We start from the raw sequence: 25,994 nt of genomic DNA, 5'->3' as shown, positions 1-25,994 counted from the left end.
GCCTCAATGCGTTTCGAAGTCTTCAGGGACACCCTGTATTTTGTGGGTCATCCAGTCCATTGTGACGAAATGCCAAACTTTCCTGAGCATTTGAAGTTGAGTTGGAGGCGCCTGCTGTTTCCAGCACTGAGCTATAGTTAGCCAGGCGGCTATCACAAGGACCATAATCCCTTTCTGCTGGCGCCTAGTGAATATCTTTTGTTTTGGGTTCCAAAGTCCCGCCAGCCATACCCTTTCCTCTAGGGACTCCACCCCGTGGACCATTTTTCCCGCTTGGGCCTTGACATCGTTCCAGAAGTTTGCAATGGCTGGACATGTCCTCCATATGTGCTTCCAGTCTCCTCGCTGTTGACAGCTCCGCCAACAGAGACCATCAGTGTTGGGGAATATTGCATGTATTCTTTCTGGTGTCAAGTACCACTGCAGTATGACCTTTTCCCACATTTCCCTCAGGTGAATTGATCTAGTCAGTTTGGGAATATTTCGCCATACCTCCCTCCAGTGGGTTAGTGGCATTGCTTCCCCTAATGTCTTTTCCCACTTCTTCATGTATTTCCACTGGACTTCCTCACCTTGCACGTTCAGGTGTGTATATAGATTTGATATTAATCTACGGGTACCTGAATCTGTTGTCAAGTGGCTTTCAAATCTTGTGAGCTCCCTCGTTCCTGCCTCCCTATTGACCCGGGGAAGAAAGCCAGTGGGTTAATTGTGCATATTGATAACTCTCTGCCCTAGTTACACCTAGTTCTTGGGCATTTCCATGTGGTGTATGCATTGGGTTTCCCCCAACCCGTTTTTTTGGTAAAAAAACTTTCTTTACCTATACGAAAGCCAAACAAATCTATAAAATAAAAAAAAAAAAAACGATCCTTTTTTTTTTCGGTACTTTTGTGTCGATCCTTTGACCATTCGACCCTTTGACAGTCGATGCTTTAACTGGACAGCGTTAGCGTCGTCATTGCTACTGTTGTTTTTTTATGCTGCCACACGTAGGCCGATGTCATCCTGTTTAGGGACCTGAAGGAGGACTTGGGGCGCCCCATCAGAAGGGCCTGGAAGTAATAAAGGACCTTTGGGAGAATTGTCATTTTGACTGCCGTAATCCTACGCCACCAGGAGGTGGAGAGGGGATTACATCTTGCCAGCAGATTTTGCAGCTGGGTGAGTAGGTCCGGGAAGTTTGCTGCGTAGAGTTGTGTTATAGAGGAGGTTAACTTGATTCCAAGGTAGGTTATGCTATTCTGTGGCACTTTAATCCCGTGCGCATGGGCCAATCATCTCCGATGGGTCGGCTGTCAGGTTTAGTATCTCCGACTTGTTTCTGTTTATTTTGAAGCCTGAGATGGTTCTGAAAGCCTCCAGTTCATGTATAAGCTCTGGTACGGATTGGACTTGTTCTGTTAGGGCTAGCAGCATGCCGTCGGCGAAAGCCATAGTTTTATGTTGCAGTCCCCCATCCAAATTCGCTTAATCTGGTGCAGTAGACATATCCTCGCTAGAAGGGGTTCAAGAAATAGGGCGTATAGGAGGGGGGACAGTGGGCATCCCTGTTTTGTTCCTCTCGTCTGGACGACGCTTTGTGACAGGGAGCCGTTAATCGAGATTCTCATCGTAGGGTTATTATAGTTGGCCTTAATCATACGCATGTATGACTCCCATGCACAGAGATAAAGGGGAGTAGAGTCAACGGCTACCCAGGCCAAAGGCCTGACAGGGGGTCACAATAATCCTTGGAGGAGAGCTAGGAAATTACTAGCTCGAAAAAGAGATCACCGTAAGGTACACAAAACAGGAAGGTTTATTTTAACAAGAAGACATATTTACAGAATTCTTTATCTGTTGTGGCACATAATATATGCATACTGAAGTACATTTATAGTCGGCATATCGGTGGGTTAGTAATAAATAGTGACAAACTATTCCATGTATTGTTTACATTCACAATACATTAACATTGTCGACACATTAATTGGTGTTTCTGGTTCGGTAGGTTGATGGCAAAGGGCAGTGGCTGGATGAAATGGAGCAGCGCTGCAAAGTTGTACCGAACTGTCTTCAGGACATAAAGTCGTGGTCGGACTTGGTTAAGTAAGATGGGCGTCATCCTATAGTTTAAGAATGGAGAACGCATTTAGATACAGTGATGCAAGGATTGCCAGATAATGAAAGTAGAGCTGCAAGGAGTCGACCCACCATGTGCAAGTAAGTTGACGCCATGGCAGTGGTCTTGTTTTCCCAGCTGTTGATTATTACGGCTGGGGGGGCAGTCTGCAGAAGTCAGATGCCCGAATCTAATTGGAAGGGGGTCAAAAAATGACAATTTGGTACATGGCGGTGGGAAGCGCTTAGTGCAAGAAAAGGTTGAGGTACAGGTAAGCTCTTGTCCTGCGTGGGTTGGTGATTCGTTTTCGAGTAAGGTCCATCAAAGTGAATGACCTTCGTGAGTTTTGAATGCATAAATATGGCAGATAACCGTGCCTATGCGATTGATGCAGGAGGGTTTGTTAACATGAGTCAAAAGCGGCCAAAGAGACGTGACTGGGTCACAAAGTGTTAAAAATGGAGAAGCGTCAAAATGCAAGAAACTTAACCATGACTGTGCGATTGGTGCAGGAGTTCAGGAGGGGTGTTACTATAAATGCCCTGTAAGTTTTAATGGCGGCCAAAGGAAGGTGACTAGGTCACAATGTGTTAGATTGGATTTCATCAAACAGGGAAAAAAGGGTGTGAGAGCCCAGACGCGTGATGATTTAGCGCTGATAAAAACGGCAGTAAATCAAGAAAGTGAGCGGACTGAGTCTTACCTGTGCTGAACTGAGAAGGAGCTGTGTCAATGCAGGCTGTTGTGCGCATGAGTGCCTTGGAGGTCAGTTATTTAACCAGAACTAGGCTAAGGCAGGGCGCCGCAATCGCGCATGTGCAAAAGGGCAGTGTCTGAGTGCTGGTGTGCATGCATAGCTCTGGGGCGTCAGTCTTCAGGCAAACCAACGTCAATAGTGCATGAACTGGTATTTTGTCACAATAAATACTGGTTGTAGAAAACAAAAGCATAATAATATATGGAACATTTTGTATGTGAGCTGGTCGTAATGCCAGGGCTGTACACTGTTTGAACCAAACACGAGCTAGTATTTTGTCATAATAATTAACAAAAACATAATCTCACCGGGAGACCTTTTTGTAAGCGTGTTAGTCATAGTAACAAGGATAAACAATTCTGGTATTTCAAAATAGACTCTGTGATGTCTTTGTTGTAAAGCATCCAAAACATGAAAAGTACATGCGAAGTAAGAGAGAGTCATCAATATAATCGTATAATGAAAAAACATGATTGGTGCGGCTGCAATGTCTTTGTTGTAGAGCATCCGAGCATGAAATGCATACGTGGGGTAAGAGAGAGTCATCAATATAACAATACACATGATTGGTGCGGTTGCAATGTTAGATGGTCCATGGGTAAAGTACCGATTACATTTTTAGAAACAATCAGTGCATACTTTGTGGTTACAAGAAAAATACGAAAACACAAAAGGAACTATAGGAACATAATGTTGGCATGCATTGATGCATACGTGGCCCGGTCTTGGAGGATGGGTGACCATTGTGCTTAGTGGTGTGGTATAGTAGGAAAATAGTATTACAACATTATGCATTCGGCTTAGCCTATCACATTGATGTGGGAAACCCTGATCTATTTGTTGAAGAAGAGGTTCCATTCAATGGAAATGTTCAGGCCTTGTCTGACAGAATCAAGGCGGTAAATCCATTTTTGCTCAAGTTTGCGAAGGGCAAGGTCTCTATTGCCACCACGGAAGGGGTTGCCCACTGTTTGCAGTATTGTCCAGAAGATATCGTTGTGGGTATGCTTCATGGCTTTGAAATGTGCCACTAGGGGTTTGTCTTCTACTTGATTGCGTACACATGACCGATGTTCACAGATGCGTTGTCTGATTTCTCTCTTGGATTTACCTACGTAAATGAGGTCGCAAGGGCATTTGATGATGTAAACGGACCATTTGGTTTTGGAATTGGTGAATGAATTTAGGGTAAACAGGTTTCATTTCAAATCGATTGTCTTGAGGTTTGTCGTCAGTGTGCAATTACCACACTTGAAATGGCCTTTTACTGGCGGCAGGTTCCATAGTGTAAGAGACACTTAAGAATAGAGATGATTACTGTGGCACTTTCTTTCTATTCGCATTTGAAGTGAAAAGAGGGTGAAGAGAGCACAGAGGGCAAGAGAGGAATGCAGAGCGAGCTGTGCAACTTATCTCATTTTCATTGGACATGGCAACTTAAATAGCTAACTTTGCTGCACAAGTGTCGCAAACCTCTGGAATTGCATAGCAGATTGCTATGCAACACTGCTTATTTTATGCCTTGCCCAAGCATAGGAAAGTTCCATGAAAACGTCTCAAAGTTTACCTTTGCCCAGTTCAAGGCGAGGTAGTTCAGAAACCACCACTGAGGTTCCCTTCCCCAGGTTTTAAGTAACACAATCCAAAAGCAAAAGGGGTCTTGAGACTCTGTTTGTTCCTTTAAGCCTTAGGATTCCCTTCCCCAAGACTTCAACTCTGCCATTTATACGTGTTTTTCCAAAGAAAAGTGTCTTAACAAAACACCAGGTCAACCTGACCTTCTTTCTGACCCACTTCGCCAGTTCGTATGCAGTGGTTTCCTTAGGCTTTTGCTCTGTGTCCTTCTATTTCAACATGCAGGGCTCTCTGGTCTAGGCACAGTTATTACACTGCACAGTCCACCCATTACAAGTCGCACAAACAGTGCCCACAAACAGACAGACAGAGAGAGAGACAGAGACAGAGACACACACACACACGTTCTTTGGCACTTGTGTCTGTGTACCAAGTCACCTTCACTTGGATTCTCTTAGTGGCCTCTTGGCTTTGTGGGTATTCTTGCACTTCTCTGGCTTCTCCTTTTTAGCCTTCTGGCCCTGTCATTATGTGTCACCCACCTCCTGTCAAGCTGTGGCCTTGCTGCACTGTTTTCACTCATAACTGTTCACTATTTGACTCTTTTCTGCTTTTAATACTCTTGACTTTGATGTTCGAATTAAATTGTTGCGCAACGTGCTCAATTCGGTTCAGTGTTCAATGTGTACTTTTATTGTTCAAATTGAAAGTTCTATGCAGTTTGATATTTAATACACACCTTTTGCTTTCAATGTTAGTTTCTCTTTAGTTTGGCACTCAATGAGCAGTTATTGTTCAAAGTTAAGTTTCCATTTAGTTCAGTATTCATTAAACACTTAGTTGTTTCCATATTACAGACCAGTGTTCCCTTGCGGTCCTGTTAGAGCGCCTGTAGCGCCTCTGCCCTCCCAACACTACTTCTGTGCTTTACAGGCGCGGGCCCAGCTCGCCGGCCTTGTGCCTCTCTCCACACACCAGCAGCTTCAGTGCATCTGTCGGCACGCAGGCAGCGTCCTCTCTGCTCTGGCTCCACAGGAGCTCCTACTGCTCGCTCTGGGGTAGGAAGGCTACCAGGCTTGGGGAAATCACATGGCCCATCTACATCGGGTCTACCAAGTCCACTCGGTTCGTTGCCGGCATTCAGGCTCGAGCGGCTCCAGTACCACCATGGTTGCATCCGCAGACGTTGCTCCCTGTGTCGCGCTCCGCCTCTCTTTCTCTGTCTGGCTGATTGACATTTTTACACCTGCAGCCCCTTGACAGGCTGTAGTGTGGATATCCAATTAGCCCTGCCTTGCCACAATCAAAAAGACATGCCTGACCCTCAACTCTTAGAAGGCATCTTCCTCGTCCCAGTACCAAAGTGGTGAAAAGGTGTAATCTTCACTGCTCTTAGTGGTCTCTTCTTCGTCCCAGTACTGCCAAGTGTTACATGTGGAAGGTTGAGGGCAACAGGCTTATACTAGCCCATGAAGGTTGGGGGGTTGTCAATAGGGAACATGGGGATACCATGTCTCGCCTGAGAGCACCCCACGCCCAATTCTCAAGGACCGTCCACCCAGGTAATCCTCCCTCGCTTCTCCGCCCCCAGGGTCAGGATGCACTAGCGATGGCCTTTCCCTGGACACCTGCGCAGAGGATCCCAGGGGAGTAGGAGTGAGAAATCCCCTCAGGTTTCTCACACACGCTACTGTAAGCAAAACATGGTATCACAAGTATGACAGTAACACTAATGTTAAAAGTTTCAAAACCTTTATTAGATTCTTGGGGTTTGGAAAAACTCCTACGATGCCCTATAGCTAATACGGGAGTGGTCTCTACCATCAAATAATAAAGAAAACACAGTCCTAGTCAGTCTATGTAAAATAAACATGGCCTATACTAACAAAACCTAATGCCTACCCTATTTATTGTACAAAAAGTGTGTAAAGGTGCACGCCTATGCAAAGGAAAGTCAGTGTTCTATCATAAAGGATCAAGGTGGCTGAGTCAGCTCTCCTCCACATGTTGGACAACACAGAGTAAGGTGGCCCTCGTAAACAGGATCGTAAACAGGATGACACACACTGGCACTGGCTCAGGTTATCAAAACAAAAGCAGTTCAAAACATGGGCCGAGGCCAGCTTGGCCTTCCACGTTAAAGTCTCTTAATTCCAGCTTTCCGAAAGTTCTTCTGCAGTTCAACAAAGGTTCACGTAGGTCTCCCTCTGTCGGGCTCAGACCTTTTAACCAAAAAGTACCTGAATCAACGTAGATCTCCCTCAGCCGGGCACGGACCTCATAATCACAGCACTTGCAGGGGTTCCCTTCCCCAAGCTTTATTCGCATTCGTCATGGGTTCCCTTCCCCCAAGTTATTTCATGTTTCCGGACTCCTCACTCTGCCTCAGACCTTTCACTGATGTCGAAGACTTTCGAATGTGCAAGGCTTTTAGAATAAAGCTCTGCAGGACCACTTCGACTTTCCCTTCAGCTCTCCCTTATGTCATTTGCCCCAGTGTCTCTTGGTATTGGTAGTTCCATACCACACTCAGAAAAGTTCAAAGAAATCTTCCTCTTTAAGCAATCGCCTTCTAACTTCCCCTTTCGTCGGGGTTAATCTTGACCATTGCACATTTCAGAGTTCATTCACTTTCCCACTTTATAACAAGACATCAAACCTTTCACTGAATTTTTGAGTGGCTACTTCGTTTCGCCAGACCACTCCGCTAATCTGCATCACTGGCTTCATGATTCTTGATTCACTACTGGTTTGCTTTCATCAGTGTGCGTGCAACCTTCAATTGTGAGATACACTGTTGCAGCTTCAATCTTTCTTTGACACAAACCAGCCGTTCATGTCTTTTACAAACTCACTGGTTGTGTGCATTACTTTCTTGTCTCCGCGGCTTTGATTCACAAGTCAAGGTTGATACCACAGACTTGGCCTCGCCTCCCCAACTCTGTGGTTCACCCGGGAGGGTCGCTGGCGTCCTTGAAACACAATGCATGTTTCTTCTTGTCTGGGATTTGTCTTTCTCTGCGTATCCCTCACGATTTCCTGGAGGCAACAACCTCCTGCAGGGATCTTCACGGTTTTTCTACCCTTCGGTCTAATCCCTCAATCGGTCGTTCTGCTTCAGTGGGTTCGCCTTCGCCCCGGAAGATCTGCTCCTTCTCATGTTTTACCTTGCTCAGAGTGTGTCTCTATGTTCCACCTTTTATCTGTATATGGGGAGTTATGGGTATCAGATGTATGTGATTAAGTTCAAGTGCCTGACTTTGCCTGGCCTGATTAATGGGACATGCCCAATGAGATATGTAGGTGCTAGCCTTTTTACTCCCAGTCGCCCTTTTCCTCGGCCCAGTGTTTGTACAGAAAAGGGGGTTGGGACGTTGGAGAATCCTATAAAATAGGATGGCGTATGGGCACTGGAAAGGGGGGAATACTGCCTCTCACCATCGGTTGCCTCACACCCACTCCCCAAAGACCCCTTACCCAGGTGATCCTCCGCACTGGTCCACCCCCAGGGTCTGGATCCAAAGGCGATGGCTGTGCCCTGGTCACCTGAGAGAGAGATTCCAGGGGACTAGCAATTGAGAGACATTTTGGTTTCTCGAACTACCCACGTATAAGAGGGGTTTGGCTTCCCTTTCTCGGAAGGTGTTTTAGCTTTTCCCCCTAGGGTTAGTTGTTGTAGCATCCTCAACAGAAGGTGGTACAGTAAGTCCTTAACAAGCAGTTTAGCTGTGGAACAACAGATTGTAGGCAGAAAAGTAACAGCAGAAAAGCAATGGATCCTGTTAAGGGAGTTTTTCAAAAGTTCACTTTGGGTAAGACTTCATAAAACTATCCCCATGTGTACAGGTCCCCATTAGTCTGTAGGACCCAAGAAATCATGGTAGAATGTCAGAGCAGCCAGGCTCATCATAGGAGGAAGATTTGAGATGTAGGTAAGTACACTGAGCCCAGTAAAGACAATAGTCCAAATAAACTCTTACACAGTAAATGTTATATTAAACATATACATTTATTTTTATTTACACAAGGAAGGTAGATACATACTTATTTCACTAACCAACACACATAGAAATTCTTAATACTTTCTAAGGTGATTACTTCAGTGGTAGTTGCTCGTGCTTACATTTTGTTACAGAGTTTGACACTAATGGCAGTTCTACCGTATTTTCAGTATAACTGCGCACTCACGCTACTTCATAGATATATAGTTATTGTATTTAGTTAGCAAAACCACATAAGATAAAGTCTTTAGGAAGGAAAGATTCTAAATTACTTACCGTAGTGGCTAACGTACTCCTAGTGCATAGTCCCCTTTCCTCCATACTGTATGGGCGTCCCTCGCTAGGGACAGGAGACAGAACCTTTTTCAGCAGAAAAAATCTTCTTACCCTTTAAATTTAGAGGAGCGCAGGGGTGCGGCCCTGGGAGCATGCGCTCCCCTGACGCCGCCCACCGGCGCCACTTCCCAGTCCCCTTTGACGCGTCAACAATATTACCATTGCCTAATGACACCAGTTTTATTAGGGGGGAGGATGGTGAGGAGTATGGAGGAAAGGGGACTAAGAGTACATTAGTCACTACAGTGAGTAACTTATAATTACGCCTATGTCCCGTCCCCTTTCCTCCATACCGCATGGGTGATTACAACTGAATGCAGCCCTAGGGTGGAGAGGTGATCCTCCTAAGAAAACAAGTTCCTTAATACTGCCTGCCCAAATGATGCATCCGATCTGGAGCTGGCATCCAAACAGTAGTGCTTGCAGAAGGCCGAAGGCGTAGCCTATGTAGCGGCACTGATGATGACCTGCCACAGAACATTCCTCTGAAAAGCCACAGCTGTGGCTTTGGCTCTGATAGCGTGGGCATGCATATTTGCCGGAAGCAGTCTGTGCTGCCCCTCATATGCCTCCTTGATGGCCGCTACCATCCATCTTGCTGTGGAGGCTTTGGAAGCTTGATAGCCTGGCCTTGATCCACCGAAGGTGACACAGAGAGCCTCCGATTTGCGGAAACTTTTAGTCCTGTCCAATTTTAGAGCGAGCCTGACGTTTAGACAGTGCAGAACCCTCTGAGCATCGTCTGTAGGGTCCGTGAAGAAAGTGGGTAACACTATCTCCTCATTTAGGTGAAAGGAGGCTACCACTTTTGGTAAGAATGCAGGGTGCGTTCTGAGCAGCCCCTTGTCTCTGTGAAAAGTAGTATAAGGCCATGAAGACACTTGTGCTTGTATTTCGCTGACCGTGCGTGCAGACGTTAGTCCCACCAGTAGGGCTGTCTTAAAAGTGCCTGGCTTGATGTCTGCGGATGCCATGGGCTCGAATGGTGTATGCTCCAGGTGCCCAATACCAGATTAAGGTCCCACACAGGGTGTGGTTTCTTGATGGGCGGGTAAAGCCTGGTGAGGCCTGCCAGATGTCTTTTAATCACCGGATGAGAGGAAGAAAATACCCCTTCCTCCTAGTTCCGGCAGGCTCAGATTACTGCCAAATATGTGCGACATGTGTCCACCTGTACTTCCGAGTGTGCGAGGTGTGCAGGGAAGGATAGGACATCGTCCAGAGTGTAGGTCAATGGATCAACCTCCTTTGATGAATCCCAGTGGCAAAACCTAGTCTGCTTGCTCTTGTACTGACTCCTGGTAGCATTGCTCCAGGCACCCTGTATAATGTCTAGGTTAGCCTGAGACAGATGTAGATGCCTTAGTGTGACCTATTTAGGAACCACGCCGTGAGGACTAGTTTCTGGGGGGCGGGTGGATGACTGTGCCCCCCTGCTGTGAGAGCAGGTGAGCTGCACCAAGCGGAAGGTGCACTGGGGCCTGTTCCGACAAGCTGAGCAGTTCCGAGAACCATGGCCTTGCGGTCCACCACAGAGCTATCAGGATGACCCGGAGGTGATGGGATTCCTTGATCTTGCAGATTACCCTGTGGACCAGGTGAGTGAGAGGGAAGGCATACGCGTTCATGTTGTCCCACTGTATCTGCATTGCGTCGCCCAGAGAGCCCCAGCCTTGTCACTGCCAGGACACGAACTGGGGGCACCCTCTGTTGTACCAGGTGGCAAAGAGGTCCACCCGAGGATGTCCCCATCTGTTGAAGATCCCCTGCAGGACTTGTTCGTTCAAGTGCCATTTGTAGTTGTCAGCACCCAGTCTGCTGAGCCTGTCCGCCTCCTGATTGTATTCACCCGGGAGGTGGATTGCCCTCAAGTGAATGTTGTTCTCCAGAGCCCACTCCCAAATACTGACTGCCAGGCTGCATAGGGGAGGAGACCTGTTGCCACCCTGTTTGTTGATGTAATACATTCTGGTGGAGTTGTCCATTTGAATGAGGATCATCTTGGCACTGATGAGCGGCAGGAAGGCTTTGAGAGAAAGCCAGATCGCCTTCAGCTCTAACCAATTGATATGGGCCTCCTGTTCCTGAAGAGACAAACACTCCATGGATGCTGTGGTTGTCCAGGGTAGCCCCCCTAACCCTACAAGGAAGAATCTGTGGTAATGGTAACCTGCATTGCTGATTGCCAGAAGGGTCTGCCTATCCTCAAGTTGCTGACGAGTTCCGCCTGGGAACCCCGCTCCTGACTCCATGAGGCTGCGAAGTGCAGCTGTAATCCTCATTTTGAGTCTCGTGTATGGCACTGCCAGTAAACATGCCACCATGATACCCAAGAGGTGCTGGTACCACCATGCTGAGGTCACCGCTCTGCTGAGAAAATTATCCGTGGCCCTCTTGATGGCTGTGATCTTTTCCTCAAAGGTAAAAACTCTCTCGGAGTTTGTATCCCAGATGAGGCCCAGGAACACTAGACTCTGCGTCGGTTCCAGCTGTGACTTCTTGAGATTGATAGAGAATCCCAATTTGTGTAGCGTATTCATGAGGGCGGAAAAGATGTGATGGACCACCTCCGGGGATCTCGCCCTGACGAGCCAGTCGTCTAGGTATGGATAGACATGGTGACGTTGGGCCCTGAGAAGAGCTGTCACTGCATTCATAAATCTGGTAAAGACCCTGGGGGCTGAGAATTGAGGCCAAAGGGTAGAACCTTGTATTGGAAATGGAAGCCCATGATCCTGACCCTCAGAAAGGACAGATGAGGCTGCCAAATCGGGACATGTACGTATGCGTCCTTCGGATCCAGGGAGCACATCCAGTATGCCTTGAACAGTGTCTCCGCAATAAGCTCTCGGGTAACCATCTTGAAATTTTGAAGAGGGAGGGAAAGATTCAGGGTGGAAAGGTCCAACACAACTCTCAGGCCAGCCTGTTTCTTCTTGTTTATGGCGAAAATCCTGGAGTAGAAGTCCATACCCCACTGGGAGGCTGGGACTTCTTCCACTGCCTGACTCTCTACGAGCGATCGAATTTCCGCCAACAGAGTTGTTGTCCCAATCTGTGTGAGGGGAGGAGAGGAGAGAGGAGAGGCAGGAACCAGTAGGCTGTTGGCACTACTGATGGGATCCAGGGGTCCGCGAACCTTGTGCGCCATGAATGTGCGTGAAGGGCAAGCCTGCCCCCACCAGAGACACAGGGACCCAAAGGGGAGTGTCATACCTTTTTTTTCTCTCTGAGGCCGGGGTTAGAGGAAGGGGGCTGAGGAAGGGGACTGAAAGAAGCCCTTATTCACCGCCTTGGCTGTTTGTGGCGGCGGTGACTTGGAGACCGGTCCGGCTGCATGGACCTTAGTTCCTGGAAGCCCCGTAACCCGCCGAAGCCCTGCCTATTGTCAGAACGCTGGTGCGTCTGGCTGTACGTTTTGGGCATTGACTTTGTGAGGATAGATAAGGATTTTGCCTTCTGGGAACTGTTCTTCTTCCTATCAAGTTCCTCAACGGTGGTGGAATCAAAAAAGTTGCTATCCACAAATGGAAGGTCTAATATGCGCTCTTGGATGTCAGGGTTGAGTGGTAGCCCGAAGCCAGGCAGTCGTCCTCATGTTTGTGGAGATGCAGATGGCACGGCCTCATGTGCCTATATGTGCCACAGTGGACTCCATGATCTGTTGAGCCACTATCTTTGCTCCTGCCAGCCCTGCCTTGAAGCGCGCCTGACTCTGCACCGGAAGTTCCAGAAGGAATTTGGCTATTTCCCGCCAAAGCCTTTGATTAACGGCTGCAAGCATAGCGTCTGCATTAGACTAACGAAGGTGCAGTGAGGCCTTGGAATAGACATTCTTTCCATATGCCTCCAAGATATTCTCCTCCTTGCCTATGAGCACACAGGAAGAGGTAGCCGAGGAAGACTGCGGCTTGGAATAGATTGAGGCTGCGGCAATCACCGAAGAGTGAGGTTGACAGTGTGCCGACAGCAAGAGTGGATCCCCCTCCAATTGCCTATACTTGGCGTTGAGGCGCTGATTGGTTGGCTGTGCCGAATGGGGTTTAAGCCATCCCTTTTTGGCTAAGGCAACAACGTTTGTCTGCATCGGAATCCCCATTCTCGCTGCGGGGCATAGAGTGAGGACCTCGGCCAGGGCACCCGCCTCTGGTTGTTCAACCTTGGGTTGTGGAATCCCCAAGTATTTGGCCAGTCCTACGAGCCATTCATGGAATGCCTTGGCTCAAGTCAGAGTGTCGGGGTCCTCCTCCTCATATCAGTGTCCATCAGGGTGTCCTGCTGGTATGGAACAGGTGGAGGAGTACTGGGCGCTGCAGGCTGAGGTGTGCTGACCGCAGCAGGAGGCTGCTGTGGAGGCTGGTATGGAACCCGCCTGGGCTGTAGAAGGCAGAGGTGCCGGAATCGTGGGGAACGATGCAGGCAGCTGAGGCTGCACAGGGGCCTGTGGCACTGGAGCCATAGGAGGAATGGCTATGGGCTCAAGTAGCGGGAGAGGAGGTAGCATGTCCCTGATCACATCCCGAAGGATGGTTCCCATATGAGGGGATCTCATAAGCGTGCAGAATTTCTCAAAAAACCTGTCCTCACAGGCTGGTGGTGCACTAGGTGGCACGGGAGCAGGGCCCTGAGGTTGCTGAGGCCTGGGCGTACTCTGCCTTGCTGCCTGCGGGGTGTATCTGTCCTGCAATGCTGAAGGATATGCTGTAGGCCACGTACCTGGCAAAGACCAGTTTCACCTCGAAACTCGTTCTCCCAACTGCTCCCCAAAAAGGGGTGGTGTCAGACAAGCGGCCATCTCGTCTGGCACGGTGGCTATTTTGTCGGGCTGCATGCCACGTGCCTGCGCCATGGTGCTTGCCGCGCTGGGCCCGGCCTCATCCAGGACTCTTGGTGGTGGAGCTTGAGGCCTACCCTGCACCTCTGGATGGGGCCTAGTAGGCGTCGTGCCCTAGGCTTTGTTGCCGGTAGTGCTGCATACGGGGGCCCCTTCAGACATTTGTCCGGTAGTAGGGTGTAGTCCCTCAGGTGGCCACCCGGTAAAAGAACCCTGCGGTCCCTCAGTGATGTCACCGGCAGGATCTAGCGACCCCTCAGCCATATCTGAAGCAGCCTCGGTACATGTGCTGGTGTTAGAGCCTGAATGGTCCCTGCCCCTCGAACGTTTCCTTGGGAAGGAGTTGCCGTTGCGGGGTGCGGATGAAAAAAGTGACCCTACATTGGACCTTGACTTGTACTTGACTAAGTGCTTCAAGTCCTCTGGAGGCGATTGTTCGAAGAGGTCTCTCCACCGAGCTAACCGGTTCTTCAGCGCGTCACATGCGGTACAACCTTCCGAGCCGTGATTGGGGCCAAGGCAGTGGAGGCAAAGAGCATGGGGGTTGGACGAAGGGAAGAGCCCCTTGCAGGCTGGACACCTGCTGAAGCCCAATGACGTCGACATGCGCCGGGGAGGAGCGTGGCGCCAGAGGACCGAGTACCTGATTAAAGACCAAAGGACAGTATCCAGGGAATAGCGTGTGGAATTACAAGGCCGAAGCCAAACCCAGGAGCGCTGGTGAAAGCGATCCACTCCCGTCGACGCGAAACAGAAGACTGAGGAGTGACGCCAGTGGGCGGAGTCAGGGGAGGGCCCGCTCCCAGGGCTGCACCCCCACGCTTCACTAAATTTAAAGGGAAGAAGATTTTTTTCTGGCGTAAAAGGTTCTGTTTCCTGTCCCTAGTGAGGGACGCCCATACGGTATGGAGGAAAGGGGACGGGACGTAGTTGTAAGGTTGGTTATACACAAAGCAGCGGAGCTGAAAGCTTTAGAGACACTTTTCGGAGGATGATGCAAAAGGACTCCTCTAAAGAGACACAAGTTGGCAAGTTTGGGTCAGAGATAGGGTGGACTCCCTGGACACCTCTTCACACACTAGTCACACTGGAGAGACTCTTCGGTTCAAGGCAAGTTATACCTTTCCTCCCACAGTACCTTAGGTTAGAAGAAATTAACGTAGCTGGATCCTCCTCTGTGCCGCAGCGACGGACCCGGTCTCCTGATTACTCGGTCTGGTGATAAAAGGAAGGAAGAATGTCCCAACAGTACCCTTGGCACAGGTCGGTCTGTGGTTTTGGCACCTTTTTCTCGGCACCAACAAAGGACGGTAACCGCCCAGTCGTTACTCTTCGCCACTGAAATGCCTGCACTCTGGTGAGGGGACTTAGAGGAGCAGGATTGTGCCTCTGGAGGTCCAACTGGAGCTCACCAAAGTTCTGGCCGGATTCAGGCTAGCAATGACGTTGCACTGCAAATGGGTTGAAGGTCTCTTGCTAGTCATGGTCTGCAGCTCTGGAGAGGCACAGCACCTCGGGTGCTGGCTCAGTTTGTAGTTTGTCTCAGGGCTGGTTGTTCCCACCAGCCAAAGGGAAGGAGTCGTCCTCTTCGGGGGTCCTCTGTCGATTAGAAAACAGGGTCAGGACAGCAGTGGTCGCTTCACGGTGATTGGAAGGGTTGGCAGGCGTCTCTGGTCGTCTTCAGCTTTGGTTCTTCTATTCTAGTGACTTGTCTTCTGTGTCAGGAACCTCACCTTTTATTCAGTTTTCCCACTCACTTGTGTGCTAACTCTCTCAGCATTTTACAGAAAGAGGTGGGTGGCTGTCCAATCAGGACAGCCAGCCCCCCCAGTGGGAACTGGTTCCAGTCAGGTACTCAAGCACACAAAGGGCAGGAGAGTTATAAACTCCTCCCCCACTTCCTGCCTTTGCAGACACACTGGAGCCTAGGCGGGAACACCCAAGGGTTCCCGCCAAAGGCAAAACACACATTCAGACCTCCCCCTTCCCAGAATGGTAGAGGAAGGGCTAACAAAGAACAACCACGATACAAGTGGTGAAAAAAGAAAAGAGCCACCATATTAGCACATAGGTGAGCCTATTCTGCATAACTGAGACTGTGAATACAGTCTGCAATACTAAATAGCACAATAGCTGGTGGGACATGTCCACTGCCACCAGCCATAACTATAGGGTTGTCTATGTGACCAGAAAGTCACGGGAGCAGAGAGAAGGGGGATACTGGGTACCACATAAGGTGGTCTGTGCTAATCTCTCATAGGATAAGAACTGTAGTTACTTGAGGATAGTAAAATAATGTCAAATGTGGACCCAGAGGGTCCCCAGCAACACTGCACATAAGGTACTGTGTGTGGCAAAAGTTAAACCCAGATGCTTTAAAAGAGATATGGAGGAAAACAGACTCCATAAGCAAGTTGAAAAACAGAACAGAGTTCCAAATGTCAGAGCCCACAAGAATGAATAATGGGGAAAAGGCTTCCCTCATTCAGGATAGAAGGAAAAAGGTCCAGAAGTCCAGCAAAAAGTGCTGGGGGTCTCACGGAGAGGGGATGAAGCATACAAATCGAAATAATTCTCCCTAACAGAAACACGTTACAAATTGTTAGAAAGTAAGGCCCCTAACACTTCAGAATTCCGGCCGTGCTAAGGTAGGTAGACCTAGTCCCTCCAAAAGTAAAATGTCCCAGGTAAGTACCTGTTTCAGGGACCATGATGCCTGTAAAATTAAAGAACAAGTATTAGCAAAGCCAACTGGCAGGTAAATGTTCCAGTAAGAAGAAAACAAAGGTAAATTAGGTAGATTACTCTCCCAATCCCACCATTCTAGGTGAAGCACAGAAAGGGATCCTTGGTCCAAACTCCACAATCACGACCAGGCAAAGGAGAGTTAGGATGAGGACTTTAGGTTGTGCCTAGCAGGACAATGTAGTATGTTTTGTGCAGGCACTGGCGATTTGTAACTGTTGGTTAGAATGTATGATCCCCTTATTCCCCTCCGCCCCCCACACCAGTGTCATTGCATATTGTGTGCCTATCTCTAGTTGCATGTTTGTATAGGGCTGGGAAGAGCCCCCAAAGAGATTTACTGTTTACTGCTTTAATAATGTTCTGTGTATTTTCTTTTTTAAAGACTTTATTTATAATGTTAATACAAAAGATTAAAGGAAAATTCAAAACAAAATACAACCTCCCAAACAGGCGGGGTACACGAGAAAGATACACAAAGCGGGGTGCATCGCAGCAATGCAAATATATCACAGCAGGAAATGAAAAGTAGTAGGGCACACGCAAAGAAGGCCACCTGAATCAGGAAAGTCATAAGGCAAGGCCAACCTATTAAACAGACATCATATCAAAGAAAAGCATCTGAACAGTTGCGGCTTAACAGCCCGAGTGGCAAACCTCTCACCGAACTCATTAAGGGGAAACCTGATCCCAACATGTGTATTATTCATAGACCCCAGAGAGCTAGCACACCATAGCTATCTCCCAAACCTTGTACCACCACACATTGACTTCTGGACCCTATGCCGTCTGCCAGCTTTTGGCCAGAGAAACACAGGCAGCCAGCAACACATGAGTAATTAACAAAGCTCTAAAGCCTCTCATAGGATAAACCGATTCCACCAGTGCACCCAGCAGATTTGTCAGGGTGTCCATGGGTCGTGGGGAGCCAGTAATATCCTTAATCGAGGCCAGCACCTAGTTCCAGAATTGCTGGACCTTTTCACAGGTCCACCAGAGTTATACAATTCTGCCCCTCTGGCTGCAATCCCTCCAGCAAAAGGGGAAAATAGAGGGATTAATGTTAAGACAGTTTGAATACATGTACCACCAGTATAAGATTTTGTATGTGTTCTCCTTGTTTGCCACACAATGGGATGCAGTTGCAGCCCTCGCCCATATCGTACCCCAGGTCCCGTCCGTGATTGAGCAACCCAGGTCTTCCTCCCATTGCAGCATATAGGGAAGCTGGGCAGCCAGATCTGATCTGTCCAAGAATCTGTACAACCTAGTCACTGCAAACTAAGTTCCAAGGCGGTGGGCGAGCGGGTCCCAGCCTCTAAGGTCTTGGGATTAGCAATCCAGTGTCTAATTGGATAACATCTGAAACGTTCCGCCCCGGAGATGCCAAACGACTCCTCGCAGTACTCAAATGTGAGGAGAACATCCCACCATACAGCTGACTCAAGTGTCGCAGACCGCCCTCATGCCAAGCCCCAAAGGTCCATGCAGCAAGCCCAGGAGAGAAGCAAGGGTTTCCAAAAACCGGCGTTAAGGGGCCAAGATCACATGGGACCATCCATAGCTTAAGTGTTTTGTCCCAAAAAGCCATGGAGTCCAGGGTAGAGGGCAGCAAATTGCCTAAGCCATATCTATAAGCTCTGTCAAGGTGCAGGAGTGACTAAATGGGATGCCTAGTGGCCGATTGCTCGACATCCACCCAGAGGGTCTTATCAGAGTCAGCTCGCCAAGCCATAACACGCAAGATGGTGGCTGATATAACATAGTACTGAAGAATGGGTAGCCCCAGAGCACCATTAAATTGATTAGAGTGTAGATCCTGTCTACCAACACAGGGTATGTGATTGGACCAAATAAACCACAACATTTTCTGATGCAAGAGATGGAGGGAAGGACAAGGTATGGAGACCAGGAAGGCCATTCTGTAAGAAAGAAGCCTAGGGATGATATTCATCTTCACTGCCAAGATCCGACCTATCCAGGAGATCTTCTGATTCCCCCAGCATAGTTGATCATCAGTGAAGGATTTAAAGAGGGCCGTAAAATTGGCCCGATACAACCATGACAAGGACGGTGTCAACTTTATGCCCAAGAAGTTAAGGTTGTAATTTCCCCAACAGACTTAGAACTTTCGCTGGATTCTAGCCATGTTATCAGTGGATTCTGAGATATTCAGTCCCCAGGTCTTGTCGTTATTTATAGAAAAGCCTGAGAAGCGTTCGACCAACCAGAGTTCTGACCTTAGAGCCCAGAGAAGTGACAAAGAGGCTTATTACATGCTTACCAGTATCCCGCCCTACTGGCAGACTCCCCCTACCATTAGCAACGCCTGATATCCTGGTATTACCAGGATATTATAGGTGCCGGCAATGGCAGTAAATCCCCATTCGATGGAGTCCCATAGGATGCCATGGAGGGGATTGCCAGAATTACCAGCACTGTTAATGCCGGTGCCAGTAATTCCAGCATTTATTTGCCAGTAGGGGCCTGATTTACTTCAAGCTCTTGGCTGGATGTTAATCAGTGCCCCCACCGGCAAACCTGTGTTTTGACGGTCTGGAAAAATTGCTGGTGCTGGAATTACCACCAATTTTACCAAAAGTGTGTGACATCATTAACAAGACATCGTCAGCATAGAGGGCTATATGTTCTGTGTATTTGTATACTATGTGTTGTGTACATGTATGTATTTGAGCTGATGGACTTGTATGTGTAACATAATAAATGTATATATTATTCAGTTTATCAGTATAGAGCATATTTTGGGATAAGTGTGTGGACCTTTGTTTCAGCCTGCAACCCCAACCTGAGAGATGAGCCTGATCACACTGCCACTCAACCTACCTTTATTAGGAAATATTTATTTTTTGCTGCTTTCCTCCCATAGACGTCTATGCGAAACCCTTTCTTTTTGATTTGTTTAGACTACGGTCTTGACTTTTTGGAGATATGTAAAGCCTTCTGCTTTACTTCCCTTGTCCTTTTGTTCATTCTTATGGGTAAACTGATCAGTCCAGATGACTATCAGTATTGATAAACTACTTTGCAGCCTCATAACATTTTTTGTGATTGTTTTTTTCGTTACTTTCAAAATGTGCCTAGGATGAGCTAGTGGCAGTTGAGATTTTTCGACTGTGTTTTTCCAATTTTTCTCATTAACCATTCATTCAGATGGCAGACTAACTCTCAGTTGAGCACACATGAATACAGAGGTGTTCGTTGGGTACTGATAACGCAATCTTGATACCAGAACATTCTGTTTGTCATTGGATATTGCTGAAGACCCTAACTGTTCTGATCAATGCATTGAAACGCTGAAAATACTTTCTCAAATAGTTCACTTATCTGTAACCAGCAGAACGTTTATCTAGCTTCTCTGAAAAAAAGTGTAATATTTCATAACATTTTTGTATGGACATTGTCTTACACGTATAAAAATTCTATCATAAACCCAACCTGCTAATCTCATAAGACCTATTCGGACTGCTCAGTAAACACTACCACTAAGTGAGAAAGGAAATCCCTTTTTAGCATTGGGCAGCAGCAGCTGGATGTTGGTGAACGTCTTCAGGAAACACTGACTGCTGCCTATACGATTTCACCTCAATCGAGCATAACTGACAAGGGATAAAGAATGATAAATCATGCCCAGGCCATTGTAGAGAGAGGTTTGACCACACCTAAGGCAAAAAAGCTCTATAATTCACCTAAGCTGAAGGACAGTGGCTTCCATGAAGCAGAATTGCCGGCTGCAATTCAGATGCTCTAGGAGGAAATCTCACAAGATGATGTGGACACAGAGGAGGCTACAGCCATCACAAACGCATCAACCTCCTCACCTGTACCATCTATCCCAGTGGCAGTTTTAGCAGGAAAGGAGTCCTTTAGCTGAGAGAACCGGAAATAAAGAACCAACAATCCCAGCTGGCCCAAGAAAAAAAAGTGAATGATTGGAACATTAAAGACAAAAGTGGAATCCCAACCTTGCTGAGAAAGAAGCAAACAGAGTCCCCCGATGAAGATCAAGAAAATGAACTGGAAACAGCAAAAGAGGCAAACCAGTTCATCACTCCTAAAACAGGACACTGAATATACCTCATCTCCTGGCCCACTTTCAAACATTTGGTAGCAATATATGTGTTTCGGTCCAACACACTTTCTAGTTAGCCTCTTTTGATTTGGCGAATGAAGAGCAGAAAGCAGTCTATTTAATCAATCACTTGCCTCAAAGAGGAAATGTAGCTGCATGAAGATGAGTGGGCAAAGTATAGTTGTACGAGAGAGAATCTTGTGCAAATGTTTAGAGGAACCCTGACTCAGTATATGAAAGGTTTCAGATAATTTAAGAAAGATAATGTGACTTGGGAAATCTAGGTGGCTGGTGGCAGAAGAAACCGGAAAGTGTGTATAAAAAGGAACAAAGTGGATAATTATGAGCGATTGTTAAACCTTGTAATGTTAGTGCATGTTTTGGACGCTTGTCCCAGAGACTTGAGCCAACATTTTGCAGACTCTAAAGCGATAAGGTATTCCATGCTAGCTGTGGTTGCAAGGAATGGGGTCTCATCATGTTAACCACAAAGTAAAGGGTCCCTGTACATAAGCGGCCATCTTAAAATCTGTCTCCTCAAGTCTCAAAAGTAGGTGTCGGAAGGGCCCCAGAAAGGTGGCAAACGCTAGACAGGTAGGTTGTAGGACTGAAAGCCACCACAGCGACAAATGCTGTTGTGACTGCACGGATACCATAGCATGAAGAAAGGACCACCACTGTAAGACTAGCTTTGAGGGGTGACCTAAAGGCAAAACAGTGATACTCACCAAAAGGAAAGACCAGACTTTCTAAAGGGGTAGCTGTGGCAGAGCAGTCGGACTTCACTCAAGCGAGGGAGGAAGGCTGTTGGTAAAATAGAACTAACCAAAGAAAAAAGACTAGTATACTGAAAAATACACACCTTATTGTACAATTACACACAATCTCTATTAGGCAAAATGAGAACTATACGTTAAAAATAACACATAGTAAAAATACAGTGCATGCATAAAAAGAGAAACAATAGGTTACGACAAGTAGCTTAACAAAAAATGTGGAGACCGCCCTGCAAGCCACACTGAGAGGGCCTCTCCAAGATCAGCAACAAAGCAGGGGCGTGCCACACTTCTGGCCAGTCTGGACCACCACGCATTTGCAATACACATGATGATCAAGCCGCTGCAGGGGCACACCGCCGATTGCACTAGGTGAAAGATGGAAGCATGTGTTTGGTTTTTTTAAACTTATGTTTATTAGCATTTTACACAAACAACAAACTGCGCTATCTCCCCTCACACCCATATACCTCTTAGTTACGCGTTTAGCCTTATTCTTATGAGCAATGGTTCTAAGTGGAGTGCGTACAACTGGGGGAGTCGTGTACAACAGGCACCTGGTCTCCCGCTGGATCTGATGTCCCTGCACAGCTGGGTGTTTACCGATAGTCGCATTGTGGGGCTCCTATAATTCTCCCCAACCATCCGCAGAAAGTTGGTCCCGACTACCTTGTGCTCCATTACATGAAACAAATACTGCCACTCGACGCAAACAACCGCTTTTTTGGCGTCCAATGAGATCATGATCGCCGGGATCTGTCTCTTTGATGTCTTTTCCACCAGGTGGCATATCCGTTTGCTACCTCACTATGAGTCCCGATTGATCATGGTGGATCAGTTACAGGAGCAGCGGAGATAGTCTAGCTGCTAGTATGCCCATATAAAGTTTGGTGTCAATATTAATCAATGCTAGGGGCCTATATGACCGGCACTTAGTCAGATCTTTGCTCGGCTTCTTGAACACTGCCACCTTGGCATGTGTCAGAGTGTGCGACACACCCTGAGGCCGCAATCGAATTTAACAGTTTGGTGAGCCTCTGGACCAATTTGTCCCTGATTTTTTTAATAGAAGGTTGCTGGAAACCTATCGGGTCCGGGCACCTTATTCAGTGGAAGGGCTCTGATCACTGCCTCCACTTTCTCCTCTCGTATCTCCTCCTCTAACCCTTCGCTCTCCATGGGGGTCAATTTCGGTATAGGTAGGGCCTCTCGGTACTCATCAATTCCCCTGTCATCTGGATCTACCGAAGTATACAGGGTTTCATAGTAATCTGCGAACAACCCCACTATAGACTCTGTATCCATTGCCTCTGAGCCGTCTGCTCATTCTATCTGGAGGATGGTCTGTGCAGTCCTCGCTGCCCTTAACTGGTGCACCAGCAGGCGATCTGCTTTATTCGCATGGAGATAAAATCTCTGCTTGGCACATAGTAGCGACATTTCCGCCCTGCATGTGCGTATTAAGTCCAGCTGGCCCCGGATATGCTTCAGAGCCCTGTATAAAGCCCTGGTGTGTTTCTCCGCCAGGGCCCGCATGACCTCCCCTAGCAGCGCATCTAGTCCATCTTCTAACTTTCCCCATTGTTTCTCCCTCTGAGCCTTAAGCCCCATCAGTGCCCCTCTCATCATTGCTTTAAAAGCATCCAAATGCCCTTCTTCGGTGTTCTCCGGGCTGTCATAATCCAAAAAGTAGAAGTTGATTTTCTCCCCTATTGTGGCCATGATCACGTTGGCGAACAGTTCTCCTGGGAACTTCCACCGCCAGAAGCCCCTTTTCCCCCTATGCCTTAACCGTGATGGTGACAGGGGCGTAATCCGACAAGGAGATTGATCCCACCTCTATCACCACAACGTACCCCACCAGCCCAGCAGTTACCCACACATAGTCTACCCTCAACATTGACTGGTGGACATGGGAGAAGCAAGTGTATCCCCCTCTCTTCCCCCTTCTTGATCTGCCATACATCTCAGAGGGCTGCATTTTCAAAACGCTCCACTATCGAGCGGGAGGGTCCCTGTGCTCCCCTCTGAACCCCTGAGCTCCTATCTAGGTGGGGAGTCCATGCTAGGTTGAGTCCCCATTAAGTATAACCTCACCTACTGCAATCACCTCCCTCAGGAACCCATCCTGGCCGACATTGGGCGCATATATTGTCACCATTGTAAATTGCAGCTTCTCTAAATGCGCCTGCAAGAATAAACCTCTGCCCTCAGCTTGAGAGCGTTCCAACTGGACAGAAACCGAATCCCTGAAGGCAATCATTACCCCTCTGGGTGTTGGCCTGGTATATTCTGAAGAATTGTAGTAACCAAATCTTAGCCTTGTCCCCTTTCCTTATGTGGGTTGCCTGGAGCATTAAAACCTGTGCATTCTCCTTCTTCACCTGCATTTCATGCGTTTGATTGGGGAGTTCAACCCCCTTACATTATGAGATAGGACCACCATGTAAGAATACTCTTCATGCTGACTTAGCCCTCAACGCCTATAAAACCTGCAATGCTACAGTAAGGAATAATTTCCTTGTTTGGCTGTCAAATGCCTCAAACCATGAATTAAGAACACTCATCATTTTGGATTTGCCCTTAAGAGCAGTAAGGCATGCAATGACAGTGTTATAAAACCTTTACTTTCTGATTGCACAGGTTCCCCTATCCTCCACATGTAAGAACACACATTTCAGCCTTACCCATTATGTGAGTAAAAAAATCCAAGTCACAGAAAGTAAATGTCCACTCTGCCTGCACCGTTGTGTTGTAAAGCCCCTTACCCCAAGCCCTCCGCCATGTAATAGCATTCATCAATATGGCTTTGCCAAAAATACCAGTAAAACATGTAAGAAAACATCTATGCTTCAATGCTGCCTGCCTGGGCTCCAGCCTTGCATGCACACATTCATACCCATTCACCCACCAGCCACTCACCCAGTGGTAGCTGGTGATCTTTTTTGATTCGGAGGGCTTAAAAATTTCCCACCAATATGCCAGAGCGACCGAATGCATCAAGTGAACCAGGACCAAGCTAAGAGGACAATATTAACAGGTTAAAATGGTGCATTATACAGGAACGTTTCTGTAAAGAAATTGGGTAAAAAGTCAGACAGCTTCCAATAGGTTTTGTAGGGTCATCTAAAAAGCCAATAGATGCAATTCACCAACAGCATGCACAGGAGAATTTCCCAGCACTTTTTCATGATGCCACCGGCCACAATATATATATGCAAGTATAAAATCAATCTGGCTGTGCTCACGCAAGCTTCTCATAGCTGCCCCAATGTATGCCAATATATGTCAGTATTCCCAGGTAAGAACATACTTGTGTTTGCTTTGTGCACAATGGCAGTAATGATACTATAAGAAAACATGCCCAGGCTGGTTCTGCCAATACATGGCATATTTTTACCACTGCATTGACAAGTGTATTCATTTTTGCTCAGTTGGTTTTGCTCTGTCCCTTCTGGGATACTGACAACTGAACGTGGCACCCAAAATATTTTGATGACATTTCAGATCACCCAAACTGGTAGGGTCATGCGGTCATGACCCTTGAACAATTAAAATCCTTTTTATGAAATAGTTTACTTTGTTGAAATCTGCACAACTGTCCACTTGCTTTCAGAGAGTATAGTTTTGTCTAACATCTTTACGTGTGGACTTTCCCTAACTGAATGTTATATTATATACGTTTCCTCTCCTAAGAGTTGCCTGAGACTCCTCAGTGATCCCTGCAACTAGATGAACCAGGGATAGCGTGCGAGAAACCAATGACAAGCAGGGGGTTCAAACCACTCATCCCATAAACACAGAGTCAGTCTAAACCATTCAGATTTAAATACATAAATTCAGAGAGTGAAGGAGTACTATGTTTGTATGCATGGTATGAGAGAGCATGCACTTCTTTTTAGTTGCAAAATAATGGTGGGTTTTGCACTGTTGCCTATAACATGGGTTTCAAGCTTGCCAACAATAGGTGTTAGCCAATCAGGGGCTGAAGAAGGCAGGTTCAAACTCATGATCCAAGCTTTTGTTCTATCTTGTGGCTTGCACTTTCCTCTGGGTCACAGTGCACTAGTAGCCTCCTCTACCACTCGATTCCTCCTAAATCCCCCCCCACACTACCGGCCTCTGCTACGGCACTTCACTGGGCTCTGCCACCTGCCATCATAGAAATGGAAGAAGACCACCATTTGGAGCCTATTGTTCCTTCCTATCACTGGCTCCTCTGTGTTCTGAGCACACTCTTCAGATAACATTTATTTTTAAACAACTTGCTTTTACTATCTCAGAGCTTAGATAACAGCACCAGGGCCAGGCATTAGGACCAGGCACTAAGGCCTGCTCCAGCACACTGCTGCAGGTGTTATTGCTTTAGTTCAAACATGCACCAGCTTTGCAGTCCATTGCCATAACAGCAAGTGCTCTCTCACTAGTGCTTCCTGGGGACCATCTAGGACACGTTTTAAAATGCTTTCAAAACTGAAGACTAAATGAAAAAGTCTGTAGATACGTTTGTTGTTCCCACTAAATATTACAGGGGTCTCATTTACTATTTCAACTCCAGTTGCAGATAATTTGGGAAATGTGTGTGTTTTTGGAACGCGGTAGTTGCAGCAATATGAAGTCCCCCCAGTAGAACTCTTAAGAGAAGACATGAGTCCAACACAACACAGGAAATCATGTTCTCGAGGAAAGCAAATGAAACCGAAAGATCTTGCAATTTAGTCAGAAAAAAATGTTAAACTATTTTGGACTTCACATCAACCCACGGATCAAAAGAAA

The 25,994-nt window shown here is 47.3% G+C and overlaps 1 protein-coding gene across 2 annotated transcripts in view; it reads right to left on the bottom strand.

The window, feature by feature from the left end:
• The window catches only part of ZFYVE26 (zinc finger FYVE-type containing 26), a 1,501,667-nt gene that overhangs the window by 777,425 nt on the left and 698,248 nt on the right, over positions 1-25,994 (bottom strand). The gene's annotated exons all lie outside the window — the stretch shown is intronic.

This window comes from Ambystoma mexicanum, chromosome 14 (assembly GCF_040938575.1).
Source record: "Ambystoma mexicanum isolate Mex_15411 chromosome 14, UKY_AmexF1_1, whole genome shotgun sequence".
NCBI classification, from domain to species: Eukaryota; Metazoa; Chordata; class Amphibia; order Caudata; family Ambystomatidae; genus Ambystoma; species Ambystoma mexicanum.
The sequence above is the reverse complement of the archived record's forward strand: the minus strand, read 5'-3'. Positions and strand labels throughout refer to the sequence as shown.